Below are 25,599 nucleotides of genomic sequence, written 5' to 3' on the forward strand. Positions count from 1 at the left end.
ATCCTCCTGTTGACAGAAATCAGTATATGACAACAATTCTATTTAGTTCAAGTGTAAAGCTCTTAATCGCACTTGATGCATCTTTATTACAATAAGAGCTAGCTTAAATGAATTGGATTGAATTTCTACTACTTGGACGCCTTTCACAAGCACTTGCCTCAAAAAGCATCTATTTGTGTAAGTCGATGCCAAAAATTTCATAGAAAGCTCTCCAGCTTTGCCAGAATGGCAAACAAATAAACTTGCCAAAATACAAACACAAGCACACACACACAGAGAGAGACACAGTCACACACACACAAGCTCAGATATTTACAAACGAAAGGACGACAGTCGAGCAAATCGTCTTTATATTTGGGACACAGGCTCTCTCCACACATTCACCAACATGTTGCGTACGTGCGGCCGCACATAAATTAGTTTGGCCAGGACACACACACACACACACACACACACACACACACACACACACACACACACACACACACACATACACACACATAGATACAGACACACCTTTTAGCAATGCAGACTGGCAACAATAATAACAACAAGAAAGAGCAGGGCGCAATAAATCACAAAATTGTCGCAGGACATGTGGCAAAAACAACCCAAGGAAAGAGGAAAGGATGAGCTGCATGGAGATTGAGATTGCCAGGCTGCTAACCAGAGTCTGGATCCAGAACACGAACGATATACTTACTCGTACTTATGTATGTTTATACAGCACACTGTGCTATCACAGTGAATCAATTATGTACTTTAGATGGAGTCTGAGATCGATTTATAAAACAATATTTATAGCTTCGCGGACACTTTAAAAATAAATAATTGTTGCAAGCTCGCACATTCGAAACATTCGTAGTTAGAAACACAAAAATAAAATTATTAAGCTTTGTTCAAATTTAAACAATTAGGCTTTAACTAAATGTGGGCTTACATTTAGTTAATTATTTAATTATATTTCCCAAATACACACAGAATAACGTTTTAAGTAATAACTTGCTAAATGTTTTTGTAAAAAAAAAAAGAAAACAACTTTACAGACCTGCCAACTCTCCAATCCATATTATTTCTCGACCCTTTTAATGTTAACTAATTTAAGTTTCATTCCCGAAAGAAGTTAATAATAAAAATATATTCTAATATTAATTAATAAAATTAATAACTATTTGCATTTACAAAATATAAATTTGTCAAATTGGAAGCGAAACTTTACTCGCATTTACGATTTTCTATTTCTATCTATTAAAACGTTTGAAGTCGAAAATATATGTGAACTTCCGAAAGCTTCTCTTAAAGGGAAATATTTATCAATTTCCGTTAATAATTATTTAAGCTGGATTACTTTCTTCTAATTGTTGTTTTTTTAAATCGAGCTACAAGATCTACAAGCAATATAATTTTTATTTAAAGATGACAATTATTTGGCTTCATTGGTCGACATCTAGTTGGCTTCCCACGCATTTTTAAATTGTGGCATAGAAACTAATTATTATTAATTATCAGTGTCATATCGATTTTGTTAAGGATATACCTATTACTTTATACATTTTATTTCCTAATAGCTGCTCCAAGATTATGCGGACACCCGTTTGGTAACACATTGGGCGCTGGGCTTTTCCAGTCCTTTGCACAAAGAACAGGAGCCCGTAGCTGGGCTAAGGTTTATGTCTTTTATATTTTTAATTTTTATTCTTTATTTTAAGTATCTCATTTCCTATTTACAGGTAAGCATGTATAAATCGAATCATTAAATAGTCCGTGAAGCTTTTAATCAGAAAAAGTAAGAGAAATATATTTTGTACTGCATTGAAATCATAAACTAATTTAAACAGAAAACAATAAATATAATAAAATTCGAGGTGAAGTTCAAAATTATATTCAAATATATTTCAAACTGAATTTTTTACTTAATTATTTTTTATTGTTCAGATCGTGACTTTTATATGTTATTTGTAATCAATTTGTTATTTTATTAAAAGAAATATATGAATAATTGGATTCCTTGTGGGAATATTTAAAAGCCAGTCCAATCACAACTCGCAGCTCTATCATCGTATAAAACGGCATGTAATTTTCCAAGAAAAAATTTAATTAATCTGTTATAATCCAATAGAAAATTAATTTTTATAAAGATGTTTATATATATGTCTCATTGATAAAACTGAAATATAGACAAGTATCCGTTTAAAATACAATATCAACATTTTAAATGGAAAGGTATTTGCAACAGTCTCAACATTCCCAGTTCAGTTTTAAAAAACTGTGACTTCTAATAATGCACTTTTTGTTGCAAGACATTTATTGTTTTGTAGAACGTTGAACTTCAAACAGTGACAGTTACAAAGAGACGCTGTTAAGGAAAGTGAAGGAGTGTTGCTTGGATTTTTGGAAACATTTGTTTTGGTCACACTGTGGGCGGGAGTTGGGGCTTTTCTGCTGCCGTTCCCTCTCTTTCCTGCTCTCTCGCTCGCTCGCTTCGCTCTGCTCTGCTTTGGTTGCTGGGCATTGTTGTGACAGTTGTTTTGCCTGTCAGCGCCACCCAAGCACCCGCCCCTACACCCCCCACACCCCCCTGAGCAGTCGTGCATGCGTCTGCCGGTGGCGTTTGGTGCGCTCGACGTCTGCAAATCCTGTCATGCAAATTATGCTGAGCCTTTTGTTTGAATGCAATGGCGTGGCACATATTCATTCTTTTTATTGTACTTTCCCTTTCGCTCCTTTACTCGCTTATTTATTTATTTTTGTTTTATTAACACAGCATGGGAAGCAACATGCTCGTTGTTTGTGGCCGTAGATTTTAATAAAAATGCTTACAGGCTGCACAAAAATGTGTTTAATTTTTTCCCAGCCCCGCCTTTCGATTACAATGTGCGGGCGTTTGACATGAACTGTGCTTTATAAGCGAGCCTTAATATATTTAAGCAAATATATGTATATACTCGTGTTTTGTTGGTTCAATTAAATTGTTGTTGTTATTACTTATTAACATGAAATTCACGTAAATTGTTTCTTATTATACTTACAGGCGCATTGTTCAGCTTTAAGGCGTAAGCGTAACTGAAGCAAAATTGAATATGTAAGTATGTATAAATACTTGTATATATTTATTTATGTATTGTGCGTATATACGGTATACCTCTCAGCGATTTGCGCGTTCTCGCAGTGGCTGCTGAGGCCAATTTGTGGGCGGAAAGTGTGTGTTGATTAATGTGCAGCGGCAAATTGCGCTGTCAACTGCAAGAGCGTTGAGTGCGAACGCTTTTTGCCTTTGGCCAACGAGGCGTATGATTGATATTGAAATGTAATCATGTGGCGACCCCGAGCTTAAAAGTTATCGCGGTGAATATTGAAATTAATGCGTGTTTATCGCAACAGTAAATTGCGCGTGACCGCAGCTTAAACGCAAGCCGCACGCACAGGTAATGCCGTCGCAGCCGCAGCCGCAGCCGCAGCCGACGCCAACCGCTAAGCTTCCTTTCACATATTTATTACAGTTTTACAGCCACTGGCACGGCGACTATGGCTTACCTATGTGTGTGTGTGTGTGTCTGTGTGTGTTGCTGTCTGTGAATGCTTTCAGGATTATTAACTTTGCCTCTTCAGTGTCTCTTTCCATTTTCCATTTCCCATTTTCCATCCCTCATCCCCTATCCAGGCACTTAATTAATTTATGTAGTTGGCACTAGTTGCCTATCGCTTTGTCCATTGTGCGTGTTCTGTTGCTTTGCAAGCACAACAAACAACCTGGCATCGCATTGCAGGGCCCGAGGACAAATGAAGTGCAAACAATGGCCAAGTTCTCTGCTCGTTGCACAAAGCGTAATCAGTTTTGCGATTGCTGCAGGCTCCAGGATGCGTGTATTTGAGGATATTTGCAAATTGGTAATGAATACCCTGCCAGTTCGCAAGTTACATCACAGGCTTATGCGCTCATTGCAAATCAGTATCAGATTGTCCTTTTTATACAGAGCCGTTTTCCTTTGTACAACTGCATTGGGCAACAACCCATATTGATTGCAGATTATACATATTTACAACAGAACCGTTAGTTACGAAATGCAATAATTGCGCAAAGTACATAACGCAGAATTCCTGGAACCAGGAATCTGTTACCGAATGGATGTGTATTTGTATTTGTAAAATATCAGTTCGCCATATTCCTAAGGGCATTGTATTGTTACAAATCGATTGGATTCCAAAGAAATGTATTAACTTGCACTGCATGGGGAAGAGTGGCAGACTGTTATAAAAACATAATCTACTGACACTATTCTTTATTTGAAAAGACTTAAATCCTTAAATATAGGCAACATTCAGGCAATGAAATCCTCCTGTGAACTCTTAAACAATATTCGACTAGAACTTTTCAAAAGCGGAGACTGATTGTTGTTCAATTCAAGCAGGTTAGGTTTTATTGGCATCGGTTGGCTTCCATTTTCAGTGCATATCGACTTTTAAAACTTTTTCTATGTTCCCACAATTGAAGAAAACTTAACTCAGCTAGAAACGAACGTAATTATTGCTAATTTTTACAAAATATGGCAAGCAGACATAATTGTCAGCGATACTTTAAAGCACGAACCTAAAATTTACATGAAAAAAAAGGGACTGCCTGCAAGAAAAAAAATAGGTGCGTTAAGTTTGTTTATATTTGTTTTCTAGAAAGGTTCGATTTTCTGATTGAAATGTTTCTCTTAAATTTAGACCTTTAGAGCATCAAAAAAACTAAGTAAAAAAGAAAGAGCTGAATAAAATAAATATATATGAGGGTTAAGTATTTAATGTCAACTTTTTAAAATCGATTAGATTAATTGTAAGCTCTATAAGTCTAACAAGCACGCAGGCAGGCAAATATTTTGCACGCAAACTTGTCTATTTTAACAAGCATGTCTCGAATATAGTGTTACGGCAATATTATTTTCTGATTACAGCAACTTCTCTGGGAGTTAATTTCCATATTTTTTGAATGACTGATAGTAGTTGCTTCCACTTCTTATTCTCTGGGCTGTCCTTAAAAACGACTTTAGCATGAACAGTAACATATACTATACAAGTATATATTATATTACATATATTATATAGCAAGTCATCGGCCAACGTCTCTAATCCCAAATTCAATTTTTTCCGAGCCGTGTGAAATAGCGTGCTTGCCTCACTACTGATTGATTGATTGATTTTGCTGATGCAATGTAGAATATTCGACACAATAAGGCACCATTAATTTGTAGTTTCTTTGAAGCAGGTTGGGTAATTATAGCATTATTATTAGCTCTATGTTGCTTATTTGACATCCAGTTCTTAGGTTCAATCAGTTGCTTAACTGAAAACTGTAATCAATAGAACCATTTATATGTAATATTGATCTGTAGCAATATTATTGGCTTAACTCTGTTCTTCTATAAGTTTCGATAGCTTTTACTTATTCAAAATATTAACACAACTAAACATAAACAAACAAGAAAGGAATGCTAAAGTCGAGCAGGCTCAACTCTTAAATACCCTGTACCACCCCACAAAAAAGTAATTAAATTAATTTAATTAAATTAATTAATTAATTAAATTAATTAATTAATTTAATTTAATTAATTAATTTAATTTAATTTAATTAATTAACTAAATTAATTTAATTAATTAACTAAATATTCCATGCATGCATAGATACATTTACATTTACATCAGAATCGTGCCTTATGCGTGTTTGTGTACTGTACATATGTATGTATGTGTGCATTGGGCCTGGTTATATGGCTATAACTTTCTTTCCAATCATTCTATCATAATGAAACTTGGTATACGGATATACAATTACTAACTGGATGTGTCTACCAAATTTCAGTTCAAAATTCCAAGAATTACGGGAGTTATAGAAAATCGTTAATAGGGGGGGAGTGGGGGGGTGGATCAGAAAAAATGAACAAACTCGTCCTTTCTCGGTCTCAGGAGAATCTGTATACCAAGTTTGGTTATTCTAGCTCTTATACTTTCGGAGATCCTTGCGTTCATACAGACAGACAGACAGACAGACAGACGGACAGACGGACAGACGGACAGACGGACATGGCTATATCGACTCGGCTTGTCATGCTGATCAAGAATATATATACTTTGTGGGGTCTACCAAGCCTCCTTCTGTGTGTTCCATGTGCACTCGCACAAAACTAATATACCCTTGTACCCTTTGGGTACAGGGTATAAAAAGAGTCTTGTACATTCAGGTGCATTAATTTTTTTGGTAGACTGCATGACCGTTTTTTGTTATGGTTAATTCTCTTTTCTCTATATTATTTATTTTGCTGTCATTTTATGTTTATAACTTTTTTTTCATTGTATTGCCTCTGTGTAAATTAAGTTCGTTGGTTCTCTGTATTTTTTGTGCGTGCGCCATAATCTTCTGTATTATCTGTAATGTTATTCATGTATATGTATATAGTATAGCTGGTCCGCTTAAGTGCTTTAATTGCAATGTTATTATCTTTTTAAAAGCAATTTCTATAGTAAGAGGAAAAGGCGCACAAGCAAGTGCTCTTTTAAAATCAAGAAACACTCTCGTCTCTCGTCAGTCAAAAACTTTCTGCTTTTGATGATGATATCCCTGCAACCTTAACTGAAGCTCACTCATCACCCAGCATTCAATTACGATTCGCGCGCACACTCATCCAATGCAAACTTTTGCCAGCTCGTGGCAAGTTGTTCAGTTTTTCCAGCCAAATACTTACCTAATTAAATAGTTGTACCCTTAAAAATTTCAATTTATCGCTGCCATATGCACAGCACGAGCAACTTTTGTTAAATGCAATTTTCCCCCAAGAGCTGTTTGATGCTCGGGACGTGGCACACTCGTACTAGCAGTTATCACTCATACGACATGTGTGTGCATGTCGAGTGCAACAGTGCGTATGCGTAATCCAGTTATGCGAAGAGCTTTGAACGTGGGTCGCATTTGGCTTAAGTTCCTCTTCGTTTTATTGTGTTGCACCGACACATGCTAAATGTGTTAACAAACGACGTTTAACTCGTTTAGAGGGCAACACACACACACATACAGAATCACATACATGTTGCGGCAGTGAATGAATTATGCAAGTTGCTTGCAATGCCAACCAGTCGACCAGCCAGCAATTCCATTTCAATTTCGCCATGAGCTGCACACGAGGCTGCTGGCTTAAATTGAATTTATGCACAAAAATGTGTCAATTCAAATAGAGCAACACGACTCGATCAATGCCTTCCACAATATATCGTAACAGGAGACCAGCCGTTTTTCGTTACTCTTTAAAAAATGTAGAGCAAAATCTATTATTAATATAAATTGTTAATATTAATGGACTTAACCCCAAGTTCCAGTCAAGGGTTTCTATTAAAAGAAATTCAGTTGTAATATTATATATAGAATATTAAATAATTTGAGAAATGTTATTTAGGAAGTCTTTCATTTATATTTGTGCTTTGCTTTGGTTTATAATATAATATTTGCTTAAATATTTTATAATACTAGGAATTAATAATTAATTGAAAATTAGTAACTAACTAAAATGAATTAAAATAAACCTATTCATTTTACTCCATGTGTTAATACTTGAATACCAATTGCTAATATCTAGTTGACTTAAATCTTTGTTCGACAAATAATACAAGTATTTCGAATTATAATAATGCTTTGGAATTTATTCACAAAGTAGAAATACAATTACAAATTACAATTCATATAGTGTTTATCTTAGCTGCTATATTATTAGCGCCTTGGGCTTTAAATTTAAATGCTGTCACCACTGCAGCAAGCTTTGTTTACTCTTCCATTTCGTACACATAATATATTTAACCACTTTACTCAATAAAACAAATGTGAATTGTGCAAATTCTGCTCTCTCTATCTGATTGAATGCGGCCAGGGAACGTGAAAGCTCGAAACTCAGTGCCCAATAAAAGGCGAATAAAATTTGAAACACGTGTTCGAATGGCTGATAAATTGTTAATGTCCACTTTAGACTTTAATCTATATATAGATTTAACGATTTACATATCTAATATAACGTACTTATGTAGGACCATTTGCAATGGTTGGTCTAATTTTTGCGGCACATGGTCTTAATTGAGCTCGAGCTGGCTTGTTCATGTTCAGGCCCAAGGACTTTCTTCAAATGGCAGCAACGCGGACAGTTTAAATATTTAATGCGTTGTACTTGCGTCGGCCTCCCCCACCCTGCCCACTAAATGGCAACGGCAAACGAGCTAGTTAGAGGCTTGTTCTTTGAAAAAACGTAACGCAAAATGGCGCAGAGATAAAATGGCGGCGTTCGCGCCAACTCATTTGATGCCTGGCCAGGCAGAACGTGGCCCATTTCCGCAAATGTAGCCGAGAATCGTGCGAAATAAATTTTAAATGTGACAGCGACGCGCATAAAGCTTGTAGTCTTGTAGATGGTAGAGGGGCAGGTAGTAGGGGAAGCACCTGAGGGCATACTTGTTGAGCTTTCGGGGCCTGGAGATAGGCAGTCCCAGCCGAAGGACACATGCTCGCAAGTCAACGCAACGGAAAATATGGATGTGAAAACATTAAAACGGTTACGCTTGGCTAACTATAGTAAATGTAGTGAACCATTTGCTGGTAGAGAACTAGTTCGCTCTAATAAAAATAGGCTAAGCCAGCTAGAAATAGAAAGAATGTAATGTATTAGTTGTATATTGAGGTTCATTTACATATGCATGTATAAATGTCCAAATATTATTATATTCTGTAACCAATTAAAATTAAATAATGAACTAGTTCAACAATTTTAAAGTAAATAGTTCAATTTGAAAAGAAAACGAAATTGTTCGCATAAAATTGTAATGTATAAGTTATATATTGAGGCTAATTTATATATGTACAAATATTCTAATATTCTAAAACCAATAAACTTGAGAAATGAACTAGTTCAACCTATTTATGATAAATAGTTTAATTTGAAAAGAAAACGAAATTGTTCACATAAAATTGTAAAGTATGTATTAGTTATGTATTGAGACTAATTTAGGTATGTACAAATAATATTATATTTTAAAACCAATTAAAATTAAATAATGAACTAGTTCAACCATTTTGAAGTAAATAGTTCAACTTGAAAAGAAAACGCAATTAGATTATTCAAGTATTTTCAAGTTTACTCTTAGCATGCAGATCCACAAATTATCAAAATCCATATAGCTAGTTCACTTGATGGTTCAGATAATGGTACTGAATCAAAACAAGGCCACGTGACACCACTGAACACCACTGAGACTCACAACTCTGTGAAAATGTAACAGATGTTGCACCACAATGCGAGAGCAACTGCACAGGCAAGGATTTGGAGCTAAGGCGAGCGGTGCTCAGAGTCCGGTTCTAAGCTGCACGAGCCCCGGGCAAAGGCAGAGAGAAATATAAATAAAAAGCTAGGCAAATGCAAGTGGAGAGGTAACGAGACATACTAGAGAGAACGCCGACAGCGACACGCCTGCATATTTAATCTTGTTGATTTTTATTTGTTTCCGTGTTGCTTTTAGCTGTCTGTTGTCGTCGTTGTTGTTGGGGCTGCGTCTTTTACTATTTTTTATAGCTTTTTATCTGGATCATGATTTTGGCTGATTCTATTTTTTTTGCCAGCCAACTTTTCCATAGTCGCCGACTTCACTGTCAAGCCCACACGCAAGGGAAAAGTTTTTACATTTCATTTTCCTAGCTTGTTTATGTCTGTCTGTGTGTTTGTGCAGAGGAAGCTGTGTAAGTGTGTGCGTGTAAGCTATTTCGAAGGTCACACAGGTAGTGGCAACTATGATTGTGTTTTGTGTGTATATACATACATATACACATACTTGTATATACGTATTCGTGTTAATTTCAGATTTCATCTGCTGGCAGTCGCTAAGCTTAGCATTTTGATTATTTCTGGCGCCTGTTTCATTTCTGGCAGAGTTGACATTTTTGCTAGCACATGCATAATTCGTACTTTTTTGGCCACAGTTCGAAGGTCACACAGCAGGGAAAACCAGACTGTAATTGAAAATATGGCGCACTACAACTAGGATATAAAGTGCACTTGGATTGAACGCTTAATTATGCAAAGCCTGAATGGTTTGCTTCTTCCAGTGGGAAGGGCAGAGCAAGGAAAAGGGGAGAAAAGTGTGCAGCAATACACGTTTGTTGAATTTTAAAGTAACTTCTGTAATCCTTTCACACGAAAAGAAAAACTAAAAAGTGTAGAGAAGAGTTGCATATTAAATGGATGAAATGCACACTTATTGGAAAAAACCACAAACAGTTAATATTCAGCTATTTCAGATAACTTTCTCTCGTATTTAAGGGAGCAGTTGTCCTACATGAATCGAATTTAAGTAGTCAACTACTTTTATACCCTTAACTTGAAGGACAAACGGGCATATCAGAAAGTTTAAGCGCGCAATGTTTATAACAGGCAGAAACCTAATTTGTTTTTACAGATAGTGTAACAGAATTTGGAGCTTATAAGCTAGGTATAGTGCCATCAATAATCAGTTTAGGCAACCTATTTCATGTATTTTAGGATCGTTTACACTAAAACGATGTTGTTAACACAGTTAATTCATCAGTGTTTTATACTGTCCCATCTGAATCTGAATTTTGTTCGAAATATATTCAAATATTCAGGCAGTCACTCGCTGGAGTGGAAGTGTCTACTCACAATTCTTTTAAGGACCTCGGTCTGCAGTTAAAGAGTTAACAGCAGACTTTTATACACCCTCAACGAATAGATTTCGCCCCAAATGCCGCCTAAATTTTTTAGCTCTTTTACAAGTTGACCCTCAAGAGTGGGGAATCTGGGAATCTGAATACAAACTTGATATCCAGACAAACTAGTAGGGATAGCAGTAAGCAAGTGGATAGAATTGCTGCAGGATGTGTCAAAAACTTTCTTATATGCTCCCCCCATTGAAGTGTATATGTCTAGCACTGGCTTTAAGTCGTCTTTACAGTATATTCTGGCCCCCATTATCTCATATTGGCAGAATAGCTTATCGAAAAATAAGGAAGGAGGAAGCAGCTCCTTTAAACCAAACTGTTTCTAGGGCATCTCCTTTACCTCCTCTTTAAGAAGAAGGGCTTTAAATATTCGATATTAGACTTTCCCTTTTTGAAATATTTCATATAGAAATGTTAGAATCAAGCTCTTCTGCTTTGATTAATGCTTAGTTATCTGATTTATATTTACATTTACTGCACTACACACCTCTCTGTCAATAAGTTAAAAAATACATTCTATTTGTAGCCCCTTATAAATGCAGATTGATTGGATTTGCTTGCAAACTGAATGAATACTGGGATAGGTACTGCTAATGCTTTATTTCTCACATCCTACATACAAGTAGTACATACAACAAATTTAGGCTCAAAGAGCAATGGATATTGAGGTTGATATTCATATAACTCCTCATTTTACTTTAAGAGAAATACATTTAAACGTGAAAAACTGCTGGCCAAGTAACTTCACTGATAGAAGTTCGCTGGATTTGCACAAAAGAGGGTTTATCTTAAATATGCTGTCAAAAGAGCAAAACTTGGCAGAGTTCCGAAATCGAATGGTACACTATATTGTATGCAAAATATAGTCGATTTGAGAGTGCAGAAGCACTGAGCGTGAACAGAGAATATATAAATAACCGACCTAATTGGGCAGATGACGCCACATTATCTGTGCCAGTCATAGCTGTAGCTATGGCCATAGCTATATGGCTGAAGCACATTTAACATTCAAGGTCAACCCAATGTGCAATGCAAAACCGAAAATAAATAATGAAGTCACACAATTTAACTGAGCGTTCGCACCGCTACGAGTTACGAGTATACGTATACGTATAAATAAATAAAACGCGAAACAATTTAAACGCGAGCTCATTAAAATCCAAATACCGTTAAAACGCAAACCAAACACGAGCAAAACAACAAATCCATCCCGTCCCGTCTGGTCCGGTCCGGTCCGGTTGTGTTGCGGCTTATGGGGTTGCGGATTTGATTTGATTTTTATTTGTGAAGTGCTTTGATGTGCAACCCGCTCGAAGGCAGCAGCTAATTGAAGCATGTTGCGCCTGTTCTCATCAATCATGCATTCGATCAATCAATCAATTAGGCGAGCAAGGCTTCAACCTTTAAAACTGATTGATTTATTGGCACTGATTCAGTTGACTTTTCATTAAGGGGAAGTGCATACTTGAAGGCTTCTGGGATATGCGCCTTAAATTGCCAATTCGCTGAAGCCAACTCAATAAGCTGGTCGGTTGGCTGGCTGCCTGGCTGCCTGAATAACCGCAGAGTAGACAGCAAATTGCGTTGCGGCGGCTTCTGGCTGTTCATGTCCCACATGGTCAGCAACAGGCTCCCCACTCATGCTACTCACTTAACATGCCCCCCCTCCCTCCCCCTCATCGTGTGTTCATCAAAATGTGGCGCCTTTCTTCCCCCCACTTGGCTGATTCTTTTATTTCTTCTTGCTTCGCTTTCAACGCTAAAATGGCAGTATTAACTTGAAATTGTTATCACATTTTGCGGTTTTCTTTCGCCATTTCTCCCTCTTCCCCTCTCGCTCTGTCCCACTCTCCTAATCGGCTTACAAATGAGCTCCTCTTCGCCAAAGTGCGGGCATCAAGTTTACGCTTTTGCCTTCATTACTTTGCACTTGTTTTGTTCAAAAATTCTGAGTTACTTGACCGCAACAAAAGCGCAAAAATTGTGCCACAACATCTACAACAACAAAAACACCAACCAAAACGAAGAAGAGAGAGAGAAAATTGCGTTGTTTTCACCACTCAGTTGTTTATCTGAAGGTCTGCAATTTGTACTTAATCAGCTGAAAGCGTAGCAAAAGTTTCCCATCTAGCCCATCACACACGTATCACGCATACGCCACGTATTGTTTATGCTACAATTGATTTACAGCGGAAGTGGTCAACACCGAGACCACTCGTTCTTGGAGCTGCCACATTTGTTGCAAGTCATTGAGGTGTGCAAAGAAATTAGCTTTGCGGTAACGAAATTGTGCTTCACAGACTAATGACATCAAGCTCTCAGACAAGACAATGCCAGCCGCAAACTTTTACTTTTGTGTAAATCTAAAATGAGTTCTAAGAAGCTTACGAACTTCAAAAAAACCTTTTTGCGGCAGAGAACATTTCAATTGCAGGAAAATTCCCTCAAACGATGGAGCGAAACCAGATTGTCTTAGATTTAAATACCAGTTAAGGGATATGTGTTTGTTGCACATCTTAAACCGAGTCTATTAATAGGTGGTGTTAATATCATAAACCAAACCTCCTACAGAATCATTTATTTTATTCTAAAACACTTGCTCTATTTATATAATAGGTATAGGTAGTCGCAGTCTGTTTTGACAATTTTATTTTTGTTTCTTGTTTGCTTTATTTTTTTGTTCAACAGTCAAAACAAGCAAACCATTTTTCAAAATGGAAGAAATAAAATCAATTCTTTCTCTAGGGCAATGAAAAGTTTGTTTACTAGTCAAAAAAAAATTACAGACTATATTTCATTAAAGATTGCATATTTCGACCCAATTAAGTTCTCTTTCGATTTCATGCCAACTAAAGCGTTTTCATCAATAAACAGAATACAATTTTCGTAGTACAATTCCCTTAGTTTGATAAGTTTATAATCGACAGAAATTAATGACCGTCCAAACCATTTACAAATCTGGCATCTTTTAATAAATTTATGCAGAGAGTTGTATTTATTTTATTGAAGAACATTTATTCATAATTGTTGTTAGGCGTTGTGGGCCAACTTAAAGGAAGAAAACAATTATCAGTTAGAATAAATATTTTATTCGTATATGTACATTCGTGTGTGTATATATTATTAATTCCAAGAGGTGATGGTTTGAAACTGTGATTGGTAAATTATTTTTGTAATTTGAATATTATGACGGAGATTAATTCTGGGTGTGAGTCTCTTGAATGCTTGAGAAGTTGGAGGTCAATATAAAGCTCAAAAGAACTATGGCTTCATCGGGAAACTGTGTATTTTATTTATTTAATATGTTTATAAAATAAGGCTACAAACTGTAGAAAAATATGTAATATTATTATGAGTTTTTCAATTAAAAAATTATTCATCACTTGCAATAAAAAAGAACATTTTCAAACATATTTAATAAATGTGTGCTCAAAGGTTTGTCACGAACAACAATGATTTCCATGTAATAAACTAAACATTATTTATCTTTAAATACATTTAAATAGAGGTGTGTTCTATTCGTAACTTTGGAAATATCGGCAGTATTGGTAAAATTCTTTAGTGGAGGAGTGGGCTGAAATAAAAAAATTAAATAAGCCTGTGCTGCCTAGGGACTAATAGAGTTTACATACCAGCTTTGGTCAATGTGCCCCCAGCCGTTTCCGGACAGACACGTGTAGATAAAAAAATAAGAATATAAGTATATAGTACTTTGTGGGGTCGGAGATGCTTCCTCTGCACAAGCCTACAATACCCTTTTTAAGCTACGTGAACAGGGTAAATAAATGAGTAAAAAAAATGTAGCTAGCTTGTTGCCCTGACTAAGAAGTCTGCGACTATTCTCCTACCGGGCTTTCTTGTCTTTTCAACAGTTACCAACTTTAAATCTACCATTCATTGCCTTATAAGCCTTCGCTTCCAACTCGCTTTCGCAAGCCACAAATTCAAATTTGTAACTACAACAAATGCAATCAAATCGAAAAGTTCTGCATTAACTTGTTAGCCGACATTTGCTCTTACTTCTTCCAACGCTGATTTTTTCCAGTACACTTGCCTTGCTGTTTTGTTGTTGCTGGCAGGGAGCAGCCCGATATACTCGAGAGACTCAAAAAAGGGGGAAAAGAATGCAAAGGCCATATATCACGAGCAGCTTTTAGACGTTAAAATTTGTTGCCATTTAGCCTGAAATTGCAGACGTTTTAAAGTGAATTGTGCGTGGGTGTGGACCAAAGGCAAAGCAAAATGCAGCAAGGGAGCTGTTAGCCCTGCCGTTTGACCAGCAGGTGCAATATATATTGTGCTGTCAAGCTGTGCCAGGATATGGCTACACCCATCCACACAGCGACATTGTCTTGCAGACATACAAGTATATATACTAGTGAGCAGCCATTAACTTTCATTCGCTTTGTTGGTGCAGAGCTCGCTCGCTGGTAGGAAGGCCGGTGCTTAACCACGTAGCTTTGACATTACATTGATTGACTTTTGAAATGTGTGTATGCATGTGTGTATGTCCTGGGACAGCCATAATGGACAGCTGTCGCTATCTATGCACAGATGTGGCTCATTCGCCGCATGACATACATATACTATAGTACTCAGACGTTCCTGACTGTGCGGCAGTCCAGTTGGCAGTGCGCTCACGTATACCTTTATTCTGATCGGCAACAGTCGTAATTGTATTGTTATGGACGCAGGATAAAACATGCATACACAAAGGCTCTTAATGATTACATCTGTCCACCCACCATAACTCTGCAGCTTCGAGATTTCGACTTAACTACTTATTTAGTCGCTGTTACAATATACCCCAATGGGGGATAATACGTGTTATTGTTATGAAGCATTTGGGTAATAAAAACGTTTGGCTCCATTTACAAAATTGTTTTTATACCTTTCCAATGGGTATTGTAAATATTTAAATTAACACTTTTACAACACAACGATCTCGAAGTATAGGAGACGAACTGTTGCAGACGATTGCGAAAAGCGTTTTTTGGCTACTGAAGCATAACATTTTTCGATACTCTATTTGACAATGGAAGAAAGGGTCTCCAAATGTGTTTGGTTTGTGAAAAAGTATAAATATATTTTGAAAATGTTTTTTATATTTATGCTCTTCATTTATTACTTTTAAGTGATTGCTGAACATTTTTAGCTTTTTTGTAACTCTTCTTTGGTTAGGGAGTGGAATGAATTTGCAGTTTCACATTTTAAATAAAACAAAAAGCATCAGAAATAAACGTGCAATTTCTTTTTTTTCTAAGCTGGTTCACCAACAGGGAGTGAGTCCGCTGGCAAATTGTAAATTTTTAAAACACTTTTGCTTGAAACGGAATAAAAAAATATGTGTGCTTTCAGATCATAGAGTACCTGAAGCTGCTCATTTCATATGCTAGTCAATTTGCAAGGATAACTAAACGATTCATTCATTTCATACATGAGTCATTGACTACCACAAATGCGATTAGATTATAAATATTTTGTAATCTTTTAGCACTATTTCAGGGCCTCTATATAGTTAAGTAGTCTGGTGATAACGTGATTGAAGATAGAAATGGCCTGTTATGTCAGATTTGAGTTAATTAACTGGTTGATATTTTTCTACAAAGAGTGCCTATGTAGCAATTTCCGTCCTTGCTGTTCACAACTATTTCTCGCAGTGCAAGCAACTCACCTGTCCACTGTTCAATACACAGACTTGCCTGTTAGTCAGTTCATTATACTAAGTGTATGCACACTGATAGCAAATGAATTATGCAATGTAAACTTAATTGCTAGGCCAGATGCCCAGTGTTTTGCTTACTAATAACTCGGCCTGATTCAATCAATTAATATTTAATTACTTTATAAATGTCGTTTGCTTTCACTTACCCGCATAAGTCAAGCGAGTTAACAATGCATGCGATGTGTTCTGTAGACTTTTATTCTTTTATACGGCCTGCTGGCAATTTATTCGATTAAAATGTGGTGACAGTATCGGCGAGTCGCGCCGAACAAGCACAGCGTCAAGGCAAATGCCATTTTTCAGGCAACAATGTGTGGCAAGACATGAATGGCCCCCTCCCCCTCCCTCTCCCCCTCCAACTCCTACACAATGACCCAGTTTTTCAGGCATGGCGTTTCAACAAATTAAAGAATTTTGCATGCGAATGACACTTGTGGCATTTTCCAGTGGCAGCTTCACAATTGTATTGCCTACTTTGGGGCGCACACAAGTTATAGCGCTCTGTGTGCAATATATTTTTGACAGTACAAGTATTCGTTTAAATTAATTGCTCGCGATTCAATTTTAATTAATTTATAAAAATACACTTTTTTTAAGCATTTATAAAAAAAATTAAAAGCCTAAGAAAGTCCAGTTTGTTGATTAAATTACCAACATATTGTCATCAAAATTAAAAAATTCTTAATCTTCATGACAATATAATGCTCTTTCTTTTTCGGTTTTCAGTTTAAATAGCTCACGATTGATATCAGAACATTTGTTGATATTGCCAAAGAAATAAGCAACAGCTGAAGAAGCTTTTTTTTTTTTGTATGCATTCAGTCATCACAGCTTTCAGTCATCGCTTTTCATCGAATATGTTTGAATATTTTAAAATAACTTCTTGAAAAATTCCAGCATATTAGCTAAATGAAACATAAAACTGAAATCGAATTTTTACCGTATACTTGTAGGCACAGCTTTGTTGCGAAAACAAAAATTGGTGTGCTGGGCACGTAATGCCGCAACATGCTAGAATTTGAAGGCGATGTTTTGTAGCTACGAGTCTTGTCGCTGGCAGGCTCAAAGTGCCAGCAGGTGAAACGTTTCAGTTAATGCAAGCAGACGAGCATACTTTTACAGTAGGGGAGCCCTTCAACTCCAGAAACAGGGCCGCAAGCCAACAGCTGTCAGCTGTCAATGCGAGAAGCAGCCGTTTCGGCGTTGTGAATACTAGAAGGGTGTAAAAACACACACCCGTGTTTGGGGATGTTGGTTTGGTTTAATGCCTTTCTCACGTACACACGCACAGAGTTTTGGCAGGGAATCAGAATTATCCGATTGTTATTGTTCTTTCCTGCCGCTTAGCTCAACAAGCTGCTTGTTGAGCCACTAAGTATGTATATAGGAGCATGGGCATATGTGCCTGGAAGTGAGTGCGTGGGCGGCATTTAAAGCAAATGACTAGACCATTTTACGACCATTATGTGTGAAATTGTGTGGCGAATTAGGGTACAGATAAATTGGAAAACGATATACAACATTTTTAAATAAATATCGAGTAAAAATTCTGACAGCAGGTCTAATTTAGGTGGTTATTCAACCACTCTTTTAAACATACTTCTACGAAGTTAATGAATATTGGGTGTTCTTTGTACTTTTACAGAAAAGTTCATTTTTTGCTGTGCTATTAAAGATGTAAGCGAGCTATAGTGTACATTTATGTAAAACTATAATTCATAGAAAATAAAATGTTGGTAAAGGGTATCTAGTCGAAATACGCAAAGATTTTGATAGACTAGGGGGACGTTTTTGAATTTTGATGATTTTTTATACAACACAAGAATTTGTTGCCAAATCAAAACTACGTAATTTTTATTTTCAAATGATAACATTTTTAAAATGATTTGTTTTGGCATCTGCTAAGAATTAAGACAATTTATAAATTTGATGTGGAGTACATCACTATGAATAACTCAGAACATGAAAAATGAAAAATGATTAGAAATTTATTTAATATGTGTGCAAAAGTTTATTTTAAAAGGAACGATACATTGCGAGAAAAGGTTAAATATATTTTATTGCAAAATAGTTTTCAATCTTTAAAAGAGAAATTACTATATCACTTTTTAACAATTCATTTACAACTATAAAATTTTTGAAATTTTGAACAAAGTACTTTTAATTATTTCCCATTTATGAATGACTATTTAATGTCAACGAAACTCAGACAATATCTGTTCAGAATATATTTTTATATATAATAATACATAATAAATTTATATTTCATTTAGACATCGTCTTGTATTCCATTATATGCTATATCAGCTTTGTATATGCGTGTATATATATAAATAAAAGATACTTGAGTCCAATGGTTTCAATTTTATACCTTAAAGTTTTAAAGCCATGTCTTATCCACAAAATTTCGATGATGGTCTGAATAAAAGCGAACAACAGATATTCTGTAACTCAAAGTTTGCCATTCTCTGCAGCTTCAAATCCCCTTGCTATTTTCCTACTTAGCATCATGGAATATGACTCGCATATCTCATAATTTTACGCCCGTGCTATTTTCAAAGCCCACACACACCGTTGGCCAACAAAACGGCAAAAATGTTTCTCGGCTTTTGTTCTGAGCTGCCAATTAACCGGAACAGGCTGCGTTCTCTTTCCATTCAAGCACTTCGAGTCTGATAATGTGTAAATTCAAAGTAACTTTGATCGAAGGATGTGCGTCGAACTAAAATCCACATACCTGATGCCAGGCAAGTATTTATGGCAGTCATGCAGGGCAGAAATGTTCGGGTTTCGCTTTGACAGATTTGCAGGATGAAAAGAAGGTTCATCTCTCACGCCTTGTCCTGTCTGTCTAGCTATCCTAACCAGCCATCTCTTATGCCAGAGCCAGAAAGTTACACTTTAATGGCTGCAGTTTCTTGTTCACCATGCGACCTTGGAATGGGCGCCATTTGCAAATTTCATGGGCGTTAGTCAGGGGAGTGCACATCTTTTTTCAAATGGGGGTTGTATTTGTTAGAATTTTTTTTTGCCTGATAGTTACATTTATATCTTGACTATAGACTGAATACATTTCACGTCCCTTTAATAGGGTAACGGTTTAATAACTTTCAATGCAATATAAGTATTTCTGTCTATGAACTTATGGATATGTTCATTTCTTCCACTTATTGCTAATATTACGGAATTACCCGTGATTTTATACAATTTTAAACTTTTTTTTAACACTGTAGGTGTATAAGATAAATTAGAAGAAATATTCATGTAATATATTGTCGTTATTTCAATCTAACTTATGTTTTTCAAAAATATTCCTGTAAAACGTAGTTCGTGATAGTTTCTTCTGCCTTAATACTGTACAGATTCAATATGAAATTGGGTTCAGAATATGTAGTGCGTAGGAAGATTGATTTTAAAAAGGTTTTTTACTCTTTGTAAAATACTTTGTATAATTCTTAATCGTTTGAAAAAACGTAAAACATATGATTATACTAACCCAAGTATCCCGGAAAGTACAAAAGCTTAAAGAACAAAATTCTGTACACTGGCTTTTCTAAAGCCGATAAAGAAAAAGCTCGTATTATTTCCGGATGAACTCTCCCCACTCACTCGCATAGTTCTTGACTCCGCTCCGCTTGATTGTAGTATTCCATTCATGTTCCAAAATAGGTTTCACCCCCTCTCGTGCACCCCTGGCGCTGTGCATGCATTAAGATTAAAGCAGGCAGCGTCTGGCAGGCGCACATAGACATAGATTAGCGAAGACTCCAACCGCAACGAAGGGCAATGCTCACAAAACTGTGTTGTCTTAACGACTTACTTGTTGCCTCAAGTTGAGAATGTAGTGCTAATTAATTATGTTGATATGTGTGCACATTTGTTGTGCTGTCTGCTTTTAGGCGCAGCACACACACACACACACACGTCCTCCACACGTGCCCCCCTGCTGCGCGGGAATTATGGGTTAAACGTGATTTTTACACAGTTTTTACTTGCTCGTAAAGTTGAAGCTAGTGAGCAAACAAACGCGGCTAGTGGCACCAACAGCAGCGCAAGTACGAGTAAATAACTGTCAACACATACACACACACACACACACACACACAGGCACACCGATACACCGATACACCGAGCTACGGACACACTCGCACTCGAAGCAATTACACAAACATGCGCTCTGCGGCCCAGCACCGCGACTATGTCCTGGGACCTTGTAAGTTGGCAAGCTGGCTGGTCACTCGCGCGTTGCCTGCCTTGACCATCAACGTATTAAAGGACAATGTTAATGTTGTTTAACGTCACGCTTCCCTTTCCCCAGCCCCCCAATGCTCTGATCCTTGACGTGTTGCTTCTCGTGTGGTCCCATGTGAGTTTTAAAATTTAGTAGCTTAGCTGTCTGTAATGCTATTAATGCGCCTGCTTTGCTGTGCTTTGCTGTGCTTTGCTGCTGCAGTGGCTTTAAAACTGTACGTAAATAGTCGTTGGAATGCATGAGATGGTTTAGAGCTTTAAGAGTAGAGTGCCTGGATTGGCAATAATATATAATAGTTAGCTGACAACCATTGCCGACGTAGGGGTGATAAAAAAGTTTTTTCCTTCCTTTTGGAAATGTCTTTCATGCTTAGGCTAAACTAATAAGAACTTGTTTCAACCTCAAATTGTTGTAAATAACAGAAATTCCACGGATTGCAATCATAAACCAAACACAATAATGATTTTCCTTTGTGGTTTTATTGTGGTTCCTACTATAGCAGTCCAAAAGCCAAATATTCCCACATTTTATCAGTTTTTTCGAACAGCTCAGTAAGAAAATGTATTGGTTTTATAACTTTTAAGCCCTCTACCCTCTCTAAATATTCATGGTTCGTAGTATTTATGATCTAGTAGTAGTATTTAATATTTTGCTATATTTATAATTTTATTTTTCTTCACTACTTGTATAAATGATGCTTATCACTATTGCTAGTATAGCTTTAATCAGCTAAATCGAGTCAGAGAATATATTGTGTATTAACGTTAATTCAGTCCAACTATTTGTTTATTTACTTAGCAAACAATCAAAATAATTAAAATATTTAACTTGGTATTAAATGAAACTAGTTTTTCTTCTTCTTGTTGTTCTGTCACGACGTTTCATCGAACTATACCCCATACATTTAAATAATTATACACACATTCAAATATTTCTACCTTCGATTTTTCACTACAGTGTGTTTGTAATATATATGAAGTGTGCAAGCTTCAATAACTAAACTTTATATTTTGCTTTGAATATTATTCATGTTTAATGAGTATTTGCGTATGTTTTTAATTAAATTAACGCAGCTTATATTTATTATTTTATTTAAATACGTATTATTATAACAATGCATTGAATAAGAAAATATTTATTTGTACGATGAATTTTTTTATTGAGTTTACGATTGAAAATATGACATTGCAGCGTTAATCGCAGTTGAAAACCCTGGGGTACTTTTGATTCTAAATTGAGCTTTAATCATGCTATCTCTACTACTGTGAATAGGGTCAAAAGTTTAGGTTGGTCCAAGGAATTTTATGATCCTTATATTACTTAAGTTCTATGTACTGTGCTTGACAGCATTGAATCTGTTCAGAAGCAATTCCTACCTTTTGCTTTCCACGTTCATGTCTCTATATCTACTTCATAAATAAAAATTTAAATAAATATTTATATTTTATATTTATTTATTGGCCATAAATATAAAATCTGTTCTATTGTCATCTCATCAGTTTTGATAAATATTACGAAGCATTTATTTTAATCTACAATAACCTGCTATCATATTTGTTTCTTTTGTAAATCTAGTAGCAAGGGCGCCATAAACATTTCTAACTTTTTTTGTGGCTCATTTGCATTCGCATTCCTTGAAAATTCATTCGCTTTGTAATTGCATATGCTCTTTGCATTTGCGTTGAAGCCGCTGTGAAAACTCTTATCATCTCACATAGGCATGCTTCATGGCCCTTTTGTTGGCCCCCACACTTCAGCTCCTCGAACACTGCCTGAAATGTAACGCCACGGGCCCTTCACCTCGCTCACTCGCACCCGTTGGAGTGGGAAGGGGAGGGGGCCGTAAAATTCCACACCATTTGTCGGGCTGTCTCATTGCGTTTGCATTCTGTTTGCCAGGCTGGAGAATTTAGTAGGCGGAGGTGCGTACAAAGCTGTTCGAGGTGGTCTATTATTGGGCGAAATGGCGGCCCAGGTGAGAGAGAGAGAGTGTCCAATTCCCGCCGGGTCTCGACCGGAGCACGATCTGGGCACGTTGTTAACTTTTATGGGCCGAACGTGACTGTAATAAGCCATTTGACACGCAAATTTACCGGAAACGCGGCCGCCTCCAGCGGTTGCCTATACAAGTATTCCTGCCAGCCAACAACAATAGCAAGTGCATTAAATATTTAGCCAATCAATAACACATACAAAACATACTTTGTGGGCAAAAGTGCGAGTACTTTGAACTTCCTGCCATGTACAAAGTTTCAATAACCTGCGCCATGCCAGATGATAATGCGGCAGGAAGAAGTGTTATCCTGACAGCCTGTTGCCATTGTTGGCATTTCAATAAGCAGTTGGATGGCGCAGAAAGCGAAAGTGGCGCGGGCTTGTCCCCCATATCTCATTGCCGATAGTGATGGGGGTTGGCAACAAAGAAATAGCAAACAGATTATATTTTTACGCTGAACCAGCATATTATTTATTTAAATCAAATTTCAAATAGCACCCCTTCAAAAATATGAGCACTAAATGCAATATATGTATATAGTTGTGTCTAACTGATTAATAAGCAAAACACAGCCGACACAATAAAACGAGGCAGTTGAGATTAGTGAAATAAGACTTTTCAAGAATTGTTTTCTAATTTTTTTTATAAAACTAAGAGCTAACGGAGAACTTGTTTCATGGATATTAAGATATTGGTATAAGTTTTGTGACAGTATTTGGATTATGTATATGCATTTCTTTAACGAGTAGCTATAATATATTCTGTTTACTATTTTAATTATGCATTACCCATACTTATATTAATTTAATTAATTTCGCTTTATTTTTTAAATATAATTAAATTTTTGATTTTTGTGGAAGCGGTCCGTTTCTAGCTTTCCAATATTATTATTTTTGAAGGAAGTCTATGGTTAGGTTTTTGTTGTCAACTATTGGGTTTGAGACGATTCGTGTTATTTTTGGGGAAATATTGTTTGCTAATTTGGGGCATTCGATTAGTGTGTGTCCGATCTTTATTTATAATTATTTATTTAATATAGTGCCTTAATTTTTCAGCAGGCAAGCCACTTTTTCTTAATTAGGAGTTGAGTTTCAATTTCTTCGATATTTTGTTAATCTATTTCAGGGCCTAAAAATACCAGTTATTAAATATTCCTCCTAGATTTAATTTAATGGTTCACAATAATAACTTTATTCTTAATTTTCAATAATAATTTTTAATAGGTATGCTGCAAAATCAGTTTTCCACAAATCCAGAAGTTTTTGATTGTGAGCAAAAGCTTGAGTTCCGCCTCAATGATTAATTGTTTTGTATTTTTAAATGTCTTTTGTTATCCGATACTGATTGAACGAATAATGTCAGTCACGGCTCCATGTAAAAGGTGGTAACTTTCATATTGGTTATCGCTTCACGCACCCATCTCTGTTTCTTAGTCTGAATCTGTTATTATTTGTGAGTGCGCCACAGATTTTACTTTCAATGCCGTGAAGCATATGCTCCCTCCTTTGTGAGCCGCCCTACCAGCGCCATAGCTCCCTCGAGCTATCGAAGTTTTGAATAATTTAGTAAGTCTGGCAGAAATATTTCATCTCAGTTTTTATGGCGGCCCCGCATGCATATGAGTAAATGGTTCTGCATTTGTTTGGCTTGACTTCTTTGTTTGTTTGCCGTTCAAATTATGCGTGAGTAGCTGAACTTGATTTCGTTCCGCGCTCATGGCTCCTCCTAAGTCCTGGCTCCTTATTGTGCTCCTCTCCCCCCTCAATTGGTTAGCTATGGCGTCAGCGTTATTTCGAGAAGTTGGTGGAATTTAATCAGAGGGCCAACAAAGTTATGCGTGCACTGTTTGACAAAAAAAGGAACTGCCTTTATTTTATTACAACAAGGGAGTCACAAGTTTGAGGAGCCCCTTTTGGAAAGCAACAATGGGACTGGGGCAAACATTTGAAGTAAATTAATACAGCTAAGTATTTTAAATAAAAGTTACTGAGTTAACCCCCCTAATTGGGGAATAACAATAAGAAATGGCTTGTTATCTTTCAAGCCAGCATGTTGCTAAATGTTGTTCGAAAAATTTAACTTTTCAAAAGAATTGTGAAAGACCTTTTGAAATGAATACGCTTGGCATCCTTCTTTATTCTCCTGGAAGAACTTGAAGCTTATTTTGATATACTTTTAGAAGTAAACTGACAGAATTTCAAAAGGCCGGAACATACAAATTTACTAGAATCATCATCAAACACTTAGAGCTTCACCAAAAAACTTCCGGAAAATAGCAAATAACCGAACTCTCAATCAACCTCATTCAGAATGCCTAACATCGAACAATAACCAATCATTTGGGATCCCTATCATTCTAATTAGGCAAAAGCTCTTACATTAATTAATCTTGTATTGCTCAACATCGTATAACCAATTATTAAATCGAATATTGATTGTCTTATTATTTATTACGGTAATTCATTTTATCCTTTAACAAATATCAGAGCAATTGTTCCACTTTAAAAAAATCTCATTTCTTGTCATCTTAGATCTTATTATATTATATCTTATTATGTTATCCCTTTTCCTTTTGCTGTTGCTTCAAAATACTATTTCTGAAACGATCAAAGTAATATTTTCCCCCAAAACAGCTCGAAATAATTAACACAATGCATTTGAACTAAAAAGACAGTTGGAATACAAACAGTAAATGCAGTTCAGTGTTTCAGTAATTACACAATTAATTACAATACTTGCAATGCACTGTAATTTAAATATTCAAGCATGCTGCATTCCACCTCATCATTTAACATTGCACAATTTACAAAGTGTTCTTAAAGCACCCTTTTTATATTTAGTATTAACCCACCAATGTTAAACGCGCATACACGCAGCAATAATTT

The 25,599-nt window shown here is 36.2% G+C and overlaps 1 long non-coding RNA gene across 1 annotated transcript in view; it reads left to right on the plus strand.

The window, feature by feature from the left end:
* LOC115629048 overlaps window positions 1-25,599 on the plus strand; it is a 65,385-nt gene that overhangs the window by 34,196 nt on the left and 5,590 nt on the right. The window contains exon 2 of the long non-coding RNA XR_003995864.1: window positions 3,032-3,082. This is a non-coding gene — a long non-coding RNA (uncharacterized LOC115629048). The remainder of the gene's footprint in view (window positions 1-3,031; window positions 3,083-25,599) is intronic.

This window comes from Scaptodrosophila lebanonensis, unplaced genomic scaffold, assembly GCF_003285725.1.
Source record: "Scaptodrosophila lebanonensis strain 11010-0011.00,11010-0021.00 unplaced genomic scaffold, SlebRS2 tig00000131-arrow-arrow-pilon, whole genome shotgun sequence".
NCBI classification, from domain to species: domain Eukaryota; kingdom Metazoa; phylum Arthropoda; class Insecta; order Diptera; family Drosophilidae; genus Scaptodrosophila; species Scaptodrosophila lebanonensis.